The sequence below is a fragment of the Amphiura filiformis genome, chromosome 1 (genome assembly GCF_039555335.1).
Source record: "Amphiura filiformis chromosome 1, Afil_fr2py, whole genome shotgun sequence".
Classification (NCBI taxonomy): domain Eukaryota; kingdom Metazoa; phylum Echinodermata; class Ophiuroidea; order Amphilepidida; family Amphiuridae; genus Amphiura; species Amphiura filiformis.
This window is the reverse complement of record NC_092628.1, coordinates 2,090,078-2,111,222: the sequence shown is the minus strand read 5'-3', so window position 1 is coordinate 2,111,222 and position 21,145 is coordinate 2,090,078.

Genomic DNA, 21,145 nt, shown 5'->3' with positions numbered 1-21,145 from the left:
CCGGGGATGTCACTCCCATTGTGGCCTGTACCCTAAACAGGGATTTTATTCCTTGCATCAAATTTCATACCCTAAATTTCATTTCCGCGTATTAGAAATTGCAATTTTGCTACCCTTTTTTCAATATTTCATGTTTTGACACCCTAAACGCGTTACGCGCATATCGTGCCTACCCAGGAAAAACTGCCCTTTTTACGCGTTTTCATTATCGCGGATGGTGTACATGCCACAATGGGAGTGACCCCACCTGGGGATGTGGCCAATATTATTTGGTGGGTGTTTTAAAGTGTTTGTTGGCCATGTGTGCTAAAATTTATCTTAGAAAGAGTTCACATTCATTTTATGAGCGCATAATGTATCCTGGACCAAAACACCTGGAAATTCATTGAAATTTAGGGATTTTGTATTGATGACCTTGGACAAAATGAGGGTTGGACCACAGAGGCCCATTCGAAATGTTGCAGATCAATGTCTTCTGCAATTCACTGGTGTTTACTCCAGATGTTCACTTTCATCAATTAAAGCCATATTATAACATTTGCTAAGGAGAACGCCCTCAATATTTTTCAAAATTCTGTTTTTACACGGTTGTAATATACTTTATTAAACTAATATGCCCTGCAAAAATCAGAACTTAAAAGGGCATTTCGTGATCCACAGCATCATCCCCCACTTTTCTCAAAAAAAGTTAAGATTTTTATATCACTGGAAACCTCTGGCTACATAATGTGTATGTACAAACAATTTCGTTTAGCAAAGATATCGTGAAATTTGAATTTCGTTCTGGTATACCAGAACGAAATTACAACACATTGTCTATAGAGCAGTGTAATGCACATAATCATGGATAACTCGCAAACGCAAAATCAGAAATTTGGGAATAAGCTTTTTTCGTGGATATCTACTGAAAAATGTCATAAAAAGAGGATGCTAGGATCACGAAATACTCCTTTAAGGTGCTGTAGTTTTGTCAAAATTCACGATTTCGAATAAAACACAGGAACCGTCGTTTTATTATTACGATGGAAATATTAGTCTAACGTGTACACAATTTTCACATCACAGTATGTACACGGCGTGCGGGATGGTACACACACATCAAAAGCCTGCGCAGTAGCACATTTACCGAAGGAGTGATATACATTGGCGACATCTGCGCTTGTAGTAAATTTCAGTTTTCTTTGCTTTACCTCAGTTGTCCGGCTCAAAATTAAAAGGGGTCATATCTGACAGTAAAAGCTAACATTTTATGGAAAAGAAATACTAATCTATTTTTTATGGAAATGTTATAACATGGTTTTAAGGTATACATATTCCCTATATATCCGTGAACACGTATTGCATTCAGCTGGCTATTAAAGGAGTAGTTGTGATCCTAGCATCCTAAGTTATGGAATGTTTCTGGAGATCTCCACAAAAAAATGGTTATTCCCAAAATGTTAGTTGATTCCAATTTTGCATTTGGGAATTACGCTAGATTAAGTGTATTACATTGATTCATAGGCCACTGTGATATAATTTAATTCCAATAAATTTGGCAATATTTTTGCCAAGCGAAGCAATCTGCAAGAAATATTTTGCATACAAATATTACATTATGTGACGCGATCTGATCCATGGAGGCCAAAGGAGGCATTTTTGAAAATTGAGTTACTGTAATTATTACATTATACTTACAATAGGCTATTATTTACTGAAAACACCTAGGCTTAGCATACATGGTTCTAAAGTTATGAAGTTTTTGATGTCTATTCTTATGAATTTTATTGTTTTTTACTACATATTTTTACCTTTATCTCAGTTTGCCACCATTAGCCCTCATGGACCAGATCATGTCACATATAGCCTGATGTTTCAGGTGGTATAAAAATCTGAACTTTTTTGCGGAAAAGTGGGGGATAAGACTGGATCACAAAATGTCCCAGCAGACTCCTTGGTGGTGTCTACCCTCTATGTTGAAGGTTTGTTCTGTCCAAAATAGAGGTTATGCATATGATGTATCATACCATAAATATGGCGGACTACGTACTCAAATGCATTCAACAAAATCGTGATTGCAATCTACCGCGACAGAAATGCACTATGATCAAAAAGGTTGATGACAACATTCAATTGAATGGACTGCACTGCACCATGATTATGGTGAAGGACACCGGTTCAAATCCTTTGCTTGGAGCCTATCAATAAGCTTGGCTGAGGTTTAGGGTTTGCGCTTATTGGGTTAGAGTTAGGCTCAAGGTTAGGGTTAGATTTGACAGAGCAAACCTGATTTCATATTCGTCACAGCAAACCCAATATTTTCAACATAGTGACCCTTTGACCTAGTGAACTTTGACACTCCTTGGCAGCCTCTTTAATTCCCCAAGTCTGGTCATTTCCCCAAGTCAGACTTTGCCTGCTACAATGGTCCATGATGAAACTATTGCCCAACTCACATGCATGGTGTATGCGAGTGTGTTAAACATCTGCCGGAAGTGATTTCTGTCACTCCAGGATGAACAAGAAGAAATTGCAGGAATACACATGTTATAACATGATCAAACCAATTGAATTTTAAATAAATAATGAATTTAACACTTCTGGATCGTGAATGAGATTCGCTGAGTTGTGATTGCGATGGTCAGTATATGTGAATACTTTATAAATAGTGCATGAATGTGTTGTAATGGAATCAAATGTTTATTACATCTACAGTGAACTGTAAGAAAATGAGAATCATGACTAAGATGATGGATGATTATCTTCAGTTGAGACTGCCTGCTATAAGGCAAAAAAGAAATAAAAGGTCTGTTTGCCCTTTCAGCTCAAAATGTATTTGAGTCGGTAGATCTTTTTTTTTTTAGATCCCAAAACATTTCTAGATATCTACAACTTGCCTTGGACCATTCGGTCATAATTATAACCACACTTATCATGGTTATTAATTCTAGCTCGTTTGCAGGTACAGGTGCAGGCTGTTGTGTAATACTTTCAGAGAACAATTTTTAGTCTTAGCCAGTGACACACAGGTAACTTTAACAGTATGTACATGAACTGTATGTCTAGAAGTTCATGCAATTCAAGAAATATAGCACTTGTTTAAAATATACAGCATTCATTGACGTATCCCTATTGGTGAATATATTGGTTGACACCGTTTAAGATATAAATTTCACCAATGCTGAGAACTCCATCAAAATTTAAATAAGCTAAATATCTATTTTGAAAAAACAAAGAGACAGTGATTTTTTTATTTTGGGTTGATCAGGAAAGGGCAATCAAACCTTTTTTTAGGCCTAATGAGTTGCTGGAATTGTCCCATAGATTCACACACGATGCAGTCATGTATTTGAGCTTGTTGCAAGATCTTGGCAGACTATTTTCTCTCTCTGTAAAATTCATATTACACATGAATTCATGAACAGGGAATCAACGCTTTGAGCCAGAGATCAACATATCAATTATTAAACAGTGATTTAGTTTGATAAGTGAGCAAAGAGTGGTATCAGTGGTGTAGATTTCTTTTCGACATTGGGAAGATGGTTTGAAAAAATTATGTAGCAAAGATAATCTAGTCCCTTGGTACAAATTGTGCCATTTTTAAGCTATGATGGTCGAATATGACATATAAGTGCGCAAAAATTACAGTTTTTAACCTAAAATAGTCAAATATGCTGTTGATACAATGTGGTCCAAATACATTCGGCGTCAACATGGGGTCATGATTGCATGGACCATGCCTCTTATTAAAATATTGGCGGGATCCATCCCCCAGGATCTACGATATGGGGCATATGGGGTTATTTAATGGTGCAGTGCCTTGTGAGCTGATCCCCTGTTAGTAGATTTAAAAAAAAAGATTTTTGACACATATCAAATTTGCCAGTGATGTGGAAAGGAGACTGCCAATTGGCCCACATCCATGTAATGTTGTGAAGCTGTTATCAAAGTATAATTTATAATGAATGATTTAGAGCTTATTAAGGTTAATAAACCGTGGTTACACATTGGAACATGAATGATTTATCTGTACAGTGTGATAAGCTTTCACTAAACCAAAGCTTGCTGGTGCTTTGGTCATCTGTGAACATTACCAGTCTATCTCAAGCACTGGTGAACTAATAATGAGCAGTTTATACTAAATTCAGTGACATGCTCATACTGAGTCAAATGAGTGTATCTGGTGCGAAATGCTTAATTTTGTTAACTTTGACAAAAACGTCTGTGTGTTTTTCTTGTATGGACTGCGATGGTTAATCGGTGTGTGAAAACATGAATATATTATAATGGCATGTGGTGTATGTTATTATTAGCTGTGTAGTCTGGTAATTGTTTGAAAGTTTTATTCCATGTGATTTTTACATAATGCAGATTCCTACAAGATATTCCTGTCTAACAAACAGCCTCAGGTGAAGTGCTTTATGCGATTCGCTAAGTACAAGGAACGACAAAGGCAAAAATGCCTGTTCTCTGGTAAACATTTTGGTAATATTGTCCTCATGCATGTTTAGGTAAACTAATTTAAATACCAAGGAATGCTATATCTACTAAAGATGGCAAAATATTATCTACTGACGACAGCAGCTTAGCAAAATGCTATCTACTGAAGATAGCAGTTTCACAAAATGCTATCTACTGAAGATAGCAACCTAGCAAAATAGCCTACTATCTTTTGAAGATAGCAGCTTACTGAAGATAGCTGCTTAGCAAAGTGCTGTCTACTGAAGATAGCAGATTAGCAAAATGCTATCTACTGAAGATAGCAACTTTAAAAAATACTATCTACTGATAATATCAGCTTTGCAAAATGCTATCTGCTGAAGATAGCAACTTAGCAAAATGCTATTTATTGAAAATAGCAGCTTAGCAAAATCCTATCTATCTGTTGAAGATATCAGCTTAGTAAAGTAGTATCTACTGAAGATATAAAATAAACACCGAATGAAGTGCCCTGAGAAAGCCTAAATTTCCAGGCTTGTACCCCCCTCCCCTGGAAAAAATCCCAGCTACGCCGCTGGCTTAGGCCTATTCTAATACACTCAACTTCGTTCTGACATGTCTGATGTGCTGCATCGAGTGCCCAGCTGTCACAAAGCTCGACGTATGTGATATCACAGACGCCCCGTATGTGAAATCACTGGCCCGTCTTTGAAATCAGAGATGTCCGTGAATTACGAGTGCCCCCGAACTGATATAGCCTAATTATTAAGTGTGCGTTGCTAGCGGGTGGAATGCGATGTGAACACACCCCTACATCCCACACTGTTTAGATTTTTTGAGCACCCTGGGCAGATATAGACAACCTTGTCCAAGATTGTCTCTTCTTATTGATATATGCAATTGCTTTTGTGTGAAGTGAATTCACTTCATTTTCTTTAAAATAAATTTAATTTTAAAAAGGCATCTCACGCCTCCACATCATCTTTTGAATTAATTGCAAAATGCAGCTGCTTTGCACTCCTTGAAAAGTGTGTTAAAGTGAACACTTTGGGTTATTACACGAATGTGAATAATACTAATAAAATTCTGTACAGCATTTATGAATAACCAGCTACATTTCTCTATGTATGAGTGGTGTGTATGATACCATAGTGATGCGTGTGAATGTGAAAAACAGGTTGGTTTGTTTGTGTGAAGACACACATGGGTCCTGATGAAACCAGGTTCAAGAAACAAAATGCTCTAGTCAGGCTAAAAAGTCTATAATGGAAAGAAAAGAAAGAACCAGAGTTGAAGATAAAGAACAAGAAAAGAAGGCCACTCCCAACAAATCATTAACTGCCATCAGCCTTGGGTCAAGTGAGGGAAATTCTTATCCAATCTCAGCTGCCGGCCACATGTGTTTGTAGATTGATTATGACGTAATGTCGAATAACATAAGTAACTTGTTAATTTATCTGTGAATATACTTCTAGTGTCCGTTTCTATTCATCGTTATGTAGGCCTATTCTTCTCCCGTGTATTATTTTCGCGAACTACCCTTCATAGACCAAATTATATAAACCTGCACGCTAAACAATGCATTATCTGAAGCCGCACGTTATATAATAGATTTTAGATAATACTACTCTCACATGTCTACTAACTTGTCTGTTCGATATATATACCATCAAAAAATGCATCTGTAAAGAAATGTCCTTGAGCACGAGAAATAGGGAAATAACAAAAAGCAAGCCTCCGAATCTCTGTGTGAAAGTTATGGAACGTAAACTCTCTCATTTGCATAACAAGGAACCACTTTCATAAGAGCCAACGCCCTTTATATCAGTTTAGTTGATCGCCGGTTTGTCATGCTCATTCTGATCCCTGAGACTGTGATCAAATGCAAAAAAAAACAGATTATGATATTATCGTTTAGCTATGACCATATGCAAATGTCAAAACTTATCTCATGCATCAACCATTGACATTGACTTTCCTTGTTCTGGGAATCCGAGCAAATATCATGGTAATCGATCTGCACACTCGCATTAAGCATGTTAAAGAAGAGTACAGTTGTTGAAAACTTTTCGACGAGATATGTGGATTTTGTCGCTTGGATGAATTAAGGGCTGGGGTATGAACGTTTGGACAGTATTTATTTTGGGACATCAGAGCACACCAGACATATCGAATTGCATTCTGAATACGAAGAATGTCATTCTGATATCAAATAATTTTGATTTTTTGAAATTCACAATTTAATACACATTTTATGGCAAATCATTAAAATTGATATTTTTGATATTTAACAGTACTCGAAGTAAACTTTATAAATCTGATGATTTATACTTAAAGTGTATGTAGGTGGGATGAAAAGCCGACGATCAATTGAAAATTTTGACCTTTCGTATTGAAGATATGGATTTTCCCCCAAAACACCCAAAAAAATAGGTCTTTTGGGGGAAAAATCCATATCTTCAATATGAAAGGTCAAATGTTCAATTGACCGTCGGCTTTTCCTCCCTGCTACATACACTTTAAGAATATATCATTAGATTTATATAATTTACTTCGAGGACTGTTATATATCAAAATGTGAAAAATATCAAATTTTTATAATTTGTCATAAAATGTGTATTATATTGTGATTTTCAAAAAATGAAAATTATTTGATATCAGAAAGACATGCTTCGTATTCAGAATGCAATTCGATAGGTCTGAGGTGCTCTCATGTCCCACAAAAAATACTGTCGAAACGCAATAAATGCTCATTTTAGATCCCTTAACAATCAGATAAGCTTTCCTTAAAGTGTTTTTCAAAACACAAATCTCTTAATAACACTCTTAATCAGTCACTTAGCAATACCGAGAAGCGTAAAATATTTGAAACATCGAGCAACAAATAGAATGAAAGATAACGCAAAATATCAAATATATAATAACATATTTTAAGCTAATTATCCCTTTGTTTACTTGAAAAAACAAGCCAGACCTTAATGTACATGGTTATCCAACAGGTCGCTGTTTTGCTCCTTAGTAACTATAGCATTTGCTGGACAATACCCTGGTAACCCAAGAAAGCCTCCAAAGGGCGGCTTACATGTATTCAAACAGCACAATAACAATATCTGGTTTTGTCTTGTGGTTAAATATATTTATTTGTTTTTAAGTAGGGGACCCGAAGGCTAATTTAGCAAGGGGTTAGCAACTGATGACAGCTAAATCCGCCACTGGTAACATTTATCATCCCTGGACAAAAGTAGTATCATAAGTAAGAAAAGGAACCCAAACTATCTGCGGTACCAACAATGTATCAAAAACACTATGTATTCGCTTACAAAAAATACCTGTATCACATGATCGGAAGTGAAAATGTGTTTTCCTTTGTAAGATAACTTGCATTCGTGTCTAAGAATATTATTAGCTCAGATTGGAAAAAAGGAAAAATCCATGATGCAATTAGCAATACACACAAGATGTATGACATGGAATCACAAAGAGACAAAAGCCTGCATGCAAAGAAAATTGATGTATCCATGGAAAAATTGTAGAGTAATTTCATGATCAATCTAATTTTGTGAGAGATTTTGATCGATGTAATTAAAATCGTCAGACGTTTTCAATTAGTTATTGTATTGCTATGATGCAAAGCCTAACCCTTTGCGCACGGATTAAAAACCATTACACTATCAGGAATCAGCATGAAAAATCCATTAAAATGAGTGGTTCTTGAGATAAACCTGGCAATTTCAGGAATATTCTCTGAACAAATTCATCAGGATCGTTCATAAATCACTGGTTAGCAAATGTTCTCAGTACAGATCCAAATAAGTAAAATTAGGTACTCACTAGAAATATTTCGATTCCTATCAGGAATCTTGTTCACTCTGGTTTGGTGAGTGGTGGTGTTTCTAGTTGTTATCGGCAATCTTTGTGACTGATCTTGATGACGTCACATGGGTTGCTTGCCGATTGATGATCTGATCGTAGATTCGATCAAGTCTGTACGCCCCCTCGTCCTTGTTCATGGTGGTGTTACCTCTGCTCCTAATCCAGATGGCCTCTTTGAGCCAACGGGTTGTTTTGTTTGCCTCTTGGTCGATGACTTTGGCCTCCTCCCACCCAATCACGTGATTATTAGTTGCTGTGTGTTCAGCTATGGCTGATTTGTAGGTTTCTGTGGTTGACGCCTTCCTCTGTGCTCTGGTGAAAGTTTTCTCACTAGCTTTATCTGCTTCTGATTTATGTTCTTTTAGTCTCGTAGACAAAAGGCGACCCGTTTCTCCTATGTATGTTTTTGGGCAGCTCTTACACGGAATTTCATAAACCGCCTCTGCTGTCTGGAGTGGGTCTCGCTTATCCTTTGGGTGTACAAGAGCCTTGCGGATGGTGGAATGTGGTTTTAACGATGTTGCGAAACCATGTTTCTTGAAAATTCTTGATACCCGTTCGGATAGGCCCTCTACATATGGAAGCACAACAAGGCCTTTGCTTTTGTCTTTGTCGTCGCTAGGTTTTGGTTTCTTTGGCTTTGGGAGATCTTTTTCCTCGATAACTTTCTTTATTGACCACTGAGGATAGCCACATTGACTACCCAGCAAACACAAAATGTTTTACAGAAAACGTTTAAATGTCGGGTTATATAAAGGGTATAAAAACGTTTTAATAACATTCCAAAAACATTTTTGAAAACCTGATACAAAACATTCTAAACAGAATGTTATTTTTGGGTTGAAAAAAAAAAAAAAAAAAAATGTTTGCCCAAAATATTTGCAATAACGTTTTAAAACGTTTTCATGACCTTTATATAACCCGACATTTTAATGTTATTAAAACGTTTTTACCTAAACCAAAAGCCAAAATATAACTTATTTAAAACGTTTTAAAAACGTTCTTGTGTTTGCTGGGTAAGTGCTTGCTCTATATGTGACTTTTCTTTCTGGCGATCGGTTTCATCAGAAACAATTGAATCTTTCCTATCAATGAGGGTCCTCACGACACCTAATTTGTGGTGTAACGGATGATGCGATTGGAATTGCAAGTACTGGTCCGTGTGCGTTGGTTTTCTATAAATGCACAATTTGAGGGACCCGTCATCTTTCTTGGTAATTAAGGTGTCTAAGAAAGGAATACTATTGTCCGATTCTTCTTCATACGTAAATTTGATGTTATTTGTAGGATCAACTTGGTTCAAATGTGTAGTCAGATTCTCCGCTTCTCCTTTCTTGATCACTTCTAAGACATCGTCTACATATCTCTTCCAGACTCTAGGTTTGCAGTTGTCAGGAGCTGTGGCTATGGCTTCATTCTCAAACCATTCCATGAATAGGTTGACCGCTATGGGACTTAGGGGGCTGCCCATTGCCATACCTTTCTTTTGCTGGAAGATCTTGCCTTTTGATGTAAAGTAAGTGGTAGTAAGAATGAATTCAATTAATTCCATCAAGTCGTCGACGCTGAGGAGAGTCCTTTTTTTCAACTCATGATCTCATCGACCAAGAGGCAAACAAAACAACCCGTTGGCTCAAAGAGGCCATCTGGATTAGGAGCAGAGGCAACACCACCATGAACAAGGACGAGGGGGCGTACAGACTTGATCGAATCTACGATCAGATCATCAATCGGCAAGCAACCCATGTGACGTCATCAAGATCAGTCACAAAGATTGCCGATAACAACTAGAAACACCACCACTCACCAAACCAGAGTGAACAAGATTCCTGATAGGAATCGAAATATTTCTAGTGAGTACCTAATTTTACTTATTTGGATCTGTACTGAGAACATTTGCTAACCAGTTCAGGAATATTCCTTAGATATTTTCAATGCAGTAATCAGTATTCCATAATAAGTTTAATAAGCCATTTGAGTTCGAAATCTATGTGCGTTCCCCGCGCTGTATATTATAAGGTGAAAATTAATAATTTAAATTAAATTTCATATCAAGGTAAAAACATGTTTTTCGCTGTATAAGCGTACATTTTATTCCGTTGAACAAGCTTAATTTTCTTCCAACAAATCTTTTTGATTATTTTTGACGTAAGGGAGCTGGACTCGCATTATACATGATAAACTCTGACTCTGTATACAGATATTTTTACCTCATAACCCCTCATTTAGTGAAGCCCTGTCATCTTTCGGATACATTAAACCAGTGTTAGGCAACTGTTTAACCTTCATACAAAAGTAACATTCTATGGACCATCACATTTGAATGTTACACGGGATGTTACACTGGTCCACATTTTGTGACACTTTACAGAGTGTTCTTCTTGCCAAAACTAATTATATTTTACTGACCTGACAGTTTCGGTCATCTTGATCGAAGGTCATCATCGGAGTGATGGTACTTGATCCTTCGTTCTGGTTGATTGGTCACCAACAGACAGAGGGCGTCCACTAGCGCCCAGAAGTGGATCGTATACGTGACTGAGAAAATGGGCCCCCTCATCTCTGTTCATGGTGTTTGGAGCTCTGTTTCTTAACCACATGGATTCTTTTATGCGACGAGCCCCCGAATCACATTCCTTGTCGAGGATTAGTTGGTGACCAATCACCCAGAAGGAAGGATCAAGTACCATCACACCGATGATGGCATTCGACCAAGATGGCCGAAACTGTCAGGTCAGTAAAATATAATTAGTATTGGCAAGAAGAACATTCTGTTAATTGTATCACACAAACCTAACGAATTTCTTCAAGAATATACTTTGTAACCTGGCAATGCAATGAATTGGCAGTCCTGCGTTGATTGTCGCGGGCCTTTGGCCAACGGAAGCTAACTCTGCATTCTATAGAACTGTTATTTTTAAAGGATACATGCATTTGGAGCTGGAGAGCATGATCAAAGTTGGACTTAGTTTACCTACTACCTACAATATTCCTAATACATTTTGGTGCATTTCTATTACATTTGGACATATTCCAAATACATCTGGTTTATTCCTAATACATTTGGATGTATTCCTAATACATTTGGGTGTATTCATAATACATTTGGATGTATTCCTAATACATTTGGATGTATTCCTAATACATTTGGATGTATTCCTAATACATTTGGGTTTATTCCTAATTCATTTGGATCTATTCCTAATACATTTGGGTGTATTCAAAATACATTTGGATGTATCCATAATGTATTTGGATATAACGAGATATGGGCGACCAATCACAAGCCAGATCCGTTTTAAGATGCATTGCATTATGGCCAATTTTAGTAGGCCAGAAATTGGCATAACTTACATAGAGACCCGTGTTAAGAGTGTTAACCGCAATCCAAAGTAACTAGAGGGAGTACGGTGACTGAAACTACAAAAAAGCTGAAGGCTACTTAATGTTTGTATATTTGCTGTATGTCGAACAACACAGTGGCCTATGAGTGACATTGAAATAAACTGCTCAAATAAAGAAAGTCCGCAGTCATGTAACCCGTCCTACACCAAAATCTGATCGTGTTATGAACATTTAATTGATAAAGTCGTGTGCAGAATCTTGTTAGCTCCAACTTGATACCAAATTTGCCACCAAAAACTCTAAATTCAGAGAGATTGAGACCAGTATATGAAATTTGGTGCATTTTCAAAAGTTGCAAATTAAAATGGACCACGCGGAGCTGTAGTGGTGAATGGCACAGCGCGACCATTGACATAGCCCGAAACAACCGCTAGGTCATATCGATCGCATCGTGCCCTAGTATTCATCAGTAAAGCGCTGTAGCAATCCATGCGTTTTAAATTAACAATTGAATAAAGCGCGCACTTGGGATAGTCGATATGGGTTCATCGTGGGCAAGCAAGCTTGACCACATTGCCACGCTAAGCAATTTTGACCGCGTTATCGTTTTGATTTGCAACTTTTGAAAATGCACCAAATGCCATAAACTGGTATCAGTCTTCGTCACTTTTGAGTGTTTGGTATCAAATTTGGTATCAAATTAGAGCTAACAAGATTCTGCACACAACCGTATCAATCAAATTTTCATAACAAGATCAGGTTTTGGTGTAGGACGGGTTACAAGACTGCGGACTTTCTTTATTTGAGCAGTTTATATGGCGTTATGCGTTAACCCGCCAAATCAATATGTGCGAATTAACTGAAATGTTGGAGATAATACATTTAGCTGAGATATTACCCATGCAAAACCACTTTTTTTACATTTTGACCCCCCTGAAAACCAATGTCAGACAATTTTCCCCACCATCAACTTCAGGTATGTTGAAGATATGTTCTTGGACAACATTTCTGAGAGATATTGGCTTTGGTTCTTGATGGCTTCAACACATTAGTAAGGTTTGCCTTCTCCATAGAGTTGTACATGAAATCATTATACATGCAAAATCAAAAATGTGTACAACTCTATGGAGTAGGCAAACCTAACTGATGTGTTGAAGCCATCAAGACCCAAAGCCAATATCTCTCAGAAATGTTGTCCAAGAACATATCTTCAACATACCTGAAGTTGATGGTGGGGGCAAATTGTCTGACATTGGTTTTCGGGGTCAAAATGTAAAAAGTGGTTTTCCATGGTAATATCTCAGCTAAATGTATTCTAATATGCTCAATATTGGATAAGAGTAAAGTCCTACCAAAGGGCTCTGACTGGCAAAAAATTGACGCTAAAATTATTTTTACTTTTGGAGTTCTGACCCCCCCAAAGTTGGTCCTGGTTGGACGAAGTTGCATTTTGAGGGCCCTATATCTTTTAAAGTAAAGGAGTTACAAGTTTTCTGATAGCAGATTTGAATTCTACACCAAAAAGTACCCCAGGATACATACTTTTCAAAGTTTTAAAGGGTTCCTTTATACATTTATGGACCTCCAAACGTCGTCTTTCGCGTTGCGACACATTTTTACGCTGACCCCCTAAATTTCAAATTGATGCCACGGGAAAACGAAATGGAGTATGAAGCTCAAATTTTCAGGATTTTACTTTCTCATCAATATCTACCACCACACAGAAAAAGAAAAAATTGAAGAGGTGCTGCGGTGCACATCCTGGAGTTGACATGGAATGGGCCATAAGATCTTTTCGTGGATATCTATTGAACCATACTTTAAAAAGAAGATGCTAAAATCATGAAATACCCCTTTAATGTCGCTTGCAAATTGCAATGCACGCACGGATCACACGTACACAATCTCCTTTCAATTAAAACAGGACATGGCACTGGCAGAGGAAGGAAGAAATAATGAAAGTAGGTGCTTATTCGTGTACACAAATAGAGGAAATCAACTTGACAATTTGGAAATAGTTCAGTCCTTGCTTCTCACCATTGTAGACATCCTTGATTTCTTTCTGGTAATCTCAATCCAATAAACATACATTGAATGGTGTTTTCCTATAAATTAAGTCTTTGAAAGCCGCAGGTGTCGACTGCATGCAATAAATTTCTAATATTTTTAAAATTAAAAAATTTCAGGATTGAACATTTTCATGAGCATAATTGGAATCAGCATGGAAAATGCATTAAAATGAGTGCAAACAAGCCGAGTATTGGTTCATAGGCTCTTGAGATAGTTCTTGATATTTTAAATATTTTTAAAACTTGGACTTTATGATTATGTTGAAGGCTATAGCTATAGCAAACAGAGCATTAAGACGGCTGAATTTGTATTTCAGTGATTCTTAATTCACAACCGAAAGTTCGTAGAATTACAAGGTAAATCATATTACTGAATTACCATTCATTTTCTATGGGGCATACAATTACTGTTAATTATGATAGAACTATTCTACAATAATTGTCCAATTTTGCTTAACCAGTAAATTCATGTATAATCACTCAATTTAGTTTGTAATGAGATCCATTGCATATTATACATTACTACAGTTGTCTTTGTCAGTTTTTTGTCGCGACCATGACTACTGAGGGTATAGTTGTAGATTAGACTGTTTGGCTTAGCTCAAATGTATCATTGCATAATTTGTTCAAGGAGAAACTAAACACATTTATAAATTTTTCATATTCTGCAGGGTATAATCCTGCAGTCGTCTTTTTTAATTTACACTGATAGTTTTGTAAGAAAATTAAAAATATTCAACATAAATCAGCAAAATTTGAGCAGTGTAATAACATTAACATTTACACAACAGCAAAATTGGAGCAAAACTGACGTGCCCTACGTAATTTAATGAGCGCGGGCAGCAATAGCATAAAAGTCAATAATACCGCCCTCTGTAATTATCAGAATACAAAAGGACCGGTTTATAGGTAATTGTGATTCATCAGTATGTAGTGATCACGACGAATGACTTGTGGAAGTTCTTATGCTATCTGACGAAAGATATGATATCTTTAGTTTATGTCCATACTTAAATGTAGTATTTGGTCTAAAACGTTTGCTATCATCAGTAATATGTATCAAGGTATCATAATTTATAGCTTATGATATCTTCAGTAGATAGCGCATGTGATTTTTTTTTGTTATAGCTTTATACGCCATCTTCAGTATAACGATAATGCTATCTTTGATTTTTAGCTTTTCTATCTTCAGTAGATAGCGCATGTTATTTGAATTATATAACTTTATGCTATCTTCATTAAAGCACATTATTATCGTTGATCTATATCTTTATCACTGTTTGATGTAAGATCATTTAACAATCTTGATTCGTAGCATACTACAGCGCGTAAAAGAGTTAAGGTACCAGTTATGTTCAATACTGTTTCATCCTAAACAAAGACAGATATGTCATAAAGTGGAACTAGGGGCCAATAGCTGCATCTTTTAGCTCGGATATAAGACTTCATTCGTTGAAATCGTTCACGAAATAAAAACAAAATGATCCAAAACCCAAGGAAGATGTAAATTCAAAAATTGCAGTTTGCTCTATTACATGCCCTATTGATTTATATACTAAGCGTTTTCGAACAAAAGAACTGGCGTAGCGCCGTGCTTTCCATTGATAAACACATGAAAATTAGCGTCGTGCTTACAATGATTAAAAAAAAAAAGTGCAACTTGTGATTTCGTTCCTTTCTTTAGGTTTTAGATCACAGTTTCTTTAATTCACAAGCAATTTCAACAAATGAGGTCTTGTTTTAATTTTGACATTTAAGATAATTATACATAGGGTGAACATAACTGGCAAGGTATCTTAATTCTTCTGCGCACCGTGTAGTAGTTGGCTTGTTGAATCAAACTGTACCATGCGATGGAATTTAAACATTATTGAGAAAGAACATGCAAATTGTAATTTAATATCCTTGCTCATTTAATAGACTACAATTTAATTGGCTGACAATTCCATCGAAAATTAGATTTATGGTTCCTAAGATAATTATTTTCAAGTCGTTTTGTTAACAACTGCATGATAATCATTGAGCAGCTTAATTTCACTCACGGTAATTCACTAGACTTTTTTGTGTGTGAATAAGCCATGTTCCCCTTTAGGCAAATATATTTTTAAATAATCGTATGACCTACAAAGGGCAGCTTCATTTTAACATTAAATGAACAAAATAATTAAACAAAGATGCGAATTTTCACAGTCCATGCCTTCATCATTTGCTTCTTGTTTTTCTGAATTTAAGTTGTGATGTGATCAATTTACATCAATTTTACATCAATTTAATCTTGGAATCTGAGCTTCTGGCAAAATGTAATTCCTGACGAAATTAAGTTGTTTAACTGTACTCATACTACATGGCATTAATGTTATGTAGAGCAAAACCTAATTTTCACAAAGATAATTTATCAATTTAAGGTTGTAAGTTTTGTAACTGGTCTGGTAAGGATTCTCCTTCAAAATTGAACTCATGTACATAATTCAGAAATAAAGCTGTGCTGGAAATATCTTCATAACAGGAAGCGAGATTTGGTGTTAGGAAATGCGTGATCAGAAATATCCACATTCAGATCAATGACGGATTTCAGGCATTGAATCCTTATGTCTCTGGGGTTTCCTGATGTTCGGAAAAGTTAAATGCAGAATTATACATTGATGCGTCTGACGTGTCTTTGTGGTAAAAGACATTACCAGTGATCCTCGTCAAGGTACATGTACAAATATATATATATTTTATTTCAAATATAGAAATAGCTTAAAAGTAAAGACAAGTCTAGGTAATTCACATTATAATAATTATATAAATAATAATCTTGGGTAGTGGTGTGTCAGCCAGTAGCATAGAGCAATAATGGATGGGCGTTGATTGATATCGTTGTCACAAAGTATACTCAGAAATTTGGTCTGCTAGTAATACAAATTGTGTTCAGTGGTTTATTTCAGTATACATCATGTACATGGTTAACGTGAACGTGATAACTCCGTAATTCTTTTATTTTGTTGTCAATATTTTCTCCACTCCACAAACATGTGTTCTATGTAGAATGGTTGTTCTCTGTAGTGTTGCTCTCTATAGCTTTGTAAAATGCTATCTACTGGAGATAGCAGCTTAGTAAAATGCCACCTATTGAACATAGCATCTTAGCAAAATGCTATCTATTGAATATAGCAGCTTAGCAAATTGCTATCTAATGAAAATAGCAACTTAGGAAAATGATATCTACTGAAGATTGCAGCTTAGCAAAATACTATCTAATAAGATAGTAGCTTTGCAAAATGCCACCTATTAAGGATATCTGCTTAGCAAAATGCTATTTACTGAAGATAGCACTTTAGCCAAATGCTATCTTTGACGATAGCAGCTTAGTAAAACTATCTATTGAAGATAGCAGCTTAGCAAGATGCCATCTACTGAAGATAGCAGCTTAGCAAAATAGTATCTACTGAAGATAGCAGCTTAGCAAGATGCTATCTACTGAAGATAGCAGCTTAGCAAAATAGTATCTACTGAAGATAGCAGCTTAGTAAAATGCTATCTACTGAGGATAGCAGCTTAGGAAATTGCTATCAACTGAAAATATCAGATTAGCAAAATGCTAATGCAACTGAAGATAGCAGCTTGTCAAACTGATATCTGGCAAAACAGTATCTACTGAAAATAGCAGCTTAGCAAAATAGTATCTACTGATGATAGCAGCTTAGAAAAATGCTATCTACTGAAGATAGCAGCTTAACAAATTGCTATCAACTGAAGATATCAGCTTAGCGAAATGCTATCTATTAAAGATAGCAGCTTAGCAAAATGCTATCTACTGAAGATAGTAGCTTAGCAAAATAGTATCTACTGAAGATATCAGCTTAGCAAAATAGTATCTACTGAAGATAGCAGCTTTGAAAATGCTATCTGTTGAAGATAGCAGCTTAGCAAAATGATATCTACTGAAGATAGCAGTTTAACAAATTGCTATCAACTGAAGATATCAGATTAGCAAAATGCTAATGCAACTGAAGATAGCAGCTTGTCAAACTGATATCTTGCAAAATAGTATCTACTGAAGATATCAGCTTAGCAAAATAGTATCTACTGATGATAGCAGCTTAGAAAAATGCTATCTACTGAAGATAGCAGCTTAGCAAAATGCTATCTACTGAGGATAGCAGCTTAGGAAATTGCTATCAACTGAAAATATCAGATTAGCAAAATGCTAATGCAACTGAAGATAGCAGCTTGTCAAACTGATATCTGGCAAAATAGTATCTACTGAAGATAGCAGCTTAGCAAAATAGTATCTACTGATGATAGCAGCTTAGAAAAATGCTATCTACTGAAGATAGCAGCTTAACAAATTGCTATCAACTGAAGATATCAGCTTAGCAAAATGCTATCTATTAAAGATAGCAGCTTAGCAAAATGCTATCTACTGAAGATAGTAGCTTAGCAAAATAGTATCTACTGAAGATATCAGCTTAGCAAAATAGTATCTACTGAAGATAGCAGCTTTGAAAATGCTATCTGTTGAAGATAGCAGCTTAGCAAAATGATATCTACTGAAGATAGCAGCTTAACAAATTGCTATCAACTGAAGATATCAGCTTAGCAAAATGCTATCTATTAAAGATAGCAGCTTAGCAAAATGCTATCTACTGAAGATAGTAGCTTAGCAAAATAGTATCTACTGAAGATATCAGCTTAGCAAAATAGTATCTACTGAAGATAGCAGCTTTGAAAATGCTATCTGTTGAAGATAGCAGCTTAGCAAAATGATATCTACTGAAGATAGCAGCTTAACAAATTGCTATCAACTGAAGATATCAGCTTAGCAAAATGCTATCTATTAAAGATAGCAGCTTAGCAAAATGCTATCTACTGAAGATAGTAGCTTAGCAAAATAGTATCTATTGAAGATAGCAGCTTAGCAAAATAGTATCTACTGAAGATAGCAGCTTTGCAAAATGCTATCTATTGAAGATAGCAGCTTTGTAAAATGATATCTACTGAAGATCCCAGCAAACACAAAAACGTGTTAAAAACGTTTTAAATAACTAATATTTTGGCTTTTGGTATAGGTAAAAACGTTTTAATAACATTAAAATGTCGGGTTATACAAAGGTCATGATATTACGTTTTAAAACGTTTTGTATGAAAACACACTACAACAATATTTTTAAATGTTTTCAAAAAATGTTATTGTAAACCATTTTTGCAAACATTTTTGACAAATATTATGTCAATACTTAAAATAACATTATGTTAAAATATCTGAACTCAACAAACACAGAAATGTTCTTAAAATGTTTTTTTCAAAACCTTTTAATAACATTTAAATGTCGGGTTATATAAAGGTCATGAAAACATTTTTAAAACGTTATTGAAAATATTTTGGGCAAACATTTTTCGCAAAATATTTTTTCAACCACAAAATAACATTCTGTTTAGAATGTTTTGTATCAAGTTCTCAAGAATGTTTTTGGAATGTTATTAAAACGTTTTTATACCCTTTATATAACCCGACATTTAAACGTTTTCTGTAAAACATTTTTGTTTGCTGAGCAGTAGATTATCAAAAATGTTTTTTAAGGTTATGAAAACGTTTTATACTCTTAATATACCCTTTATATAACCCGACATTTAAACGTTTTCTGACAGCCTTTTATAACCTTTTGCGAATGATGTCTAAAACGTTTTGTGTTTGCTGGGATAGCAGCTTAGCAAAATAGTATCAAATGAAGATAGCAGCTTTGCAAAATGCCACCTATTGAATGAAGATAGCAGCTTAGAGTAAAATGCTATCTATTAAAGATACCAGCTTAGAAAAATGCTATGTACTAAAGGTAATTGCAATTATAGCCATTCATTGCAAACGTTTTTGGATAAAATGACATTTGTGACAGTTTCTTAAATTGTGTTTTAAGGTCAATAGATCTCTTTCTTCTTGAGTCGTATGTCAAAAAGTAGAAAATCTACCTTTCCTCTCGGTAACTGCAAGTACATATCAGTACAATTTGATTAAACACAGTAAACACCAACTATATTTCTCTCTTTAATAAGTTATGAAACGTTAAATTAGCTTTAAATGTCGGGTTATCAAAAAAAGATTAAAAAAACATTTTCTATAAAAACATTGTTTTGTTAACGTAAAATGAACATCTTTTATCCCAACACTCGAGTAACTAAAAAGCGTTTTGCCGTTTATGTCATTGTTTTTGTTTTATGGAACCACATACAGGGTGTTTCTGAAAGATTAATACCGGAGCTAGTTTTGGTTCCTTTGCGTACTAGCCAAATTGAAACTCAGAAACACAAAGGATAGGGTTTTACCGATAGTGTCTTTTTAAAAATCATCGAATTGTTGTTTATAAGAAATACAAAAACAAAACAAAAAACAACACAAAACAAAAAAACAATCATGATACTGAATTTTGTTTACGGTAACAGTTATCATCCCTTGACAGTATCACTATAGGTAAAGGAACCCAAACTATATGCGATACCAATGGATCAAAAACACTTCGTATTTGTCTACTAAAATACCTGCATCACATGATCGGAAGTGAAAATGTGTTTTCCTTTGTAAGATAACTTGTATTCGTGTCTAAGGATATTATTAGCTCAGATTGGAAAAAAGGAAAATGCATGATGCAATTAGTAATACACACAAGATGTATGAAATGGAATCACAAAGAGACAAAAGCCTGCATGCATAGGAAATTGATGTGTCCATGGAAAAATTGTAGAGTAATTTCATGATCAATCTAATATTTTGTGAGAGATTTTGATCGATGTAATTAAGATCATCAGACGTTTGTAATTAGTTATTGCAGTGAAGTGAAGTGAAAACTCAACCTTTTACGCGCCGATTAAAAATCATTACACTATCTGGAATCAGCATGAAAAATGCATTAAATTAGGTGGTTCTTGAGATAAACCTTTTCACGAATATCAGCAATTTGCAATTTTTTAGCAATTTCAGGACTTTTACTTAAATATCTGCCTTTTCTATCATGAAGCAAGTAACCGTGTCACCGGCAGAAGTAGCGTCATAAGTATATTAATTGTCGTCATGCGCAGAAGTAGCGTCATAAGTATATTAATTGTCGTCATGCTCATTTACTATGTCCTTCAATTTACCCGATAATTATCCAAAGGATCTTGTCAAATTTGTCAAACTCCCAAAAGAGAGAAGATATTAACGTGTTTTTGTTTGTTTGTTTTGAATTGTATTTATAATTTTTATTGATTTATAATTTTACTGAGTCCAATAGCTTCTTTTCCCAAAACCCACTTCCCCAATAACAATAAGCATCCAAGACTCTAACCTCGTTGGCAATCAATTTTCAAACTAAGCCCAAATCGTCGAGGGTTATTTGAGTTCCAAATCTATGCGCGTTCCTTTCGTTTACACCACCCGCGCTGTATATTATTATAAGGTGAAATTTACTGATTTAAATTAA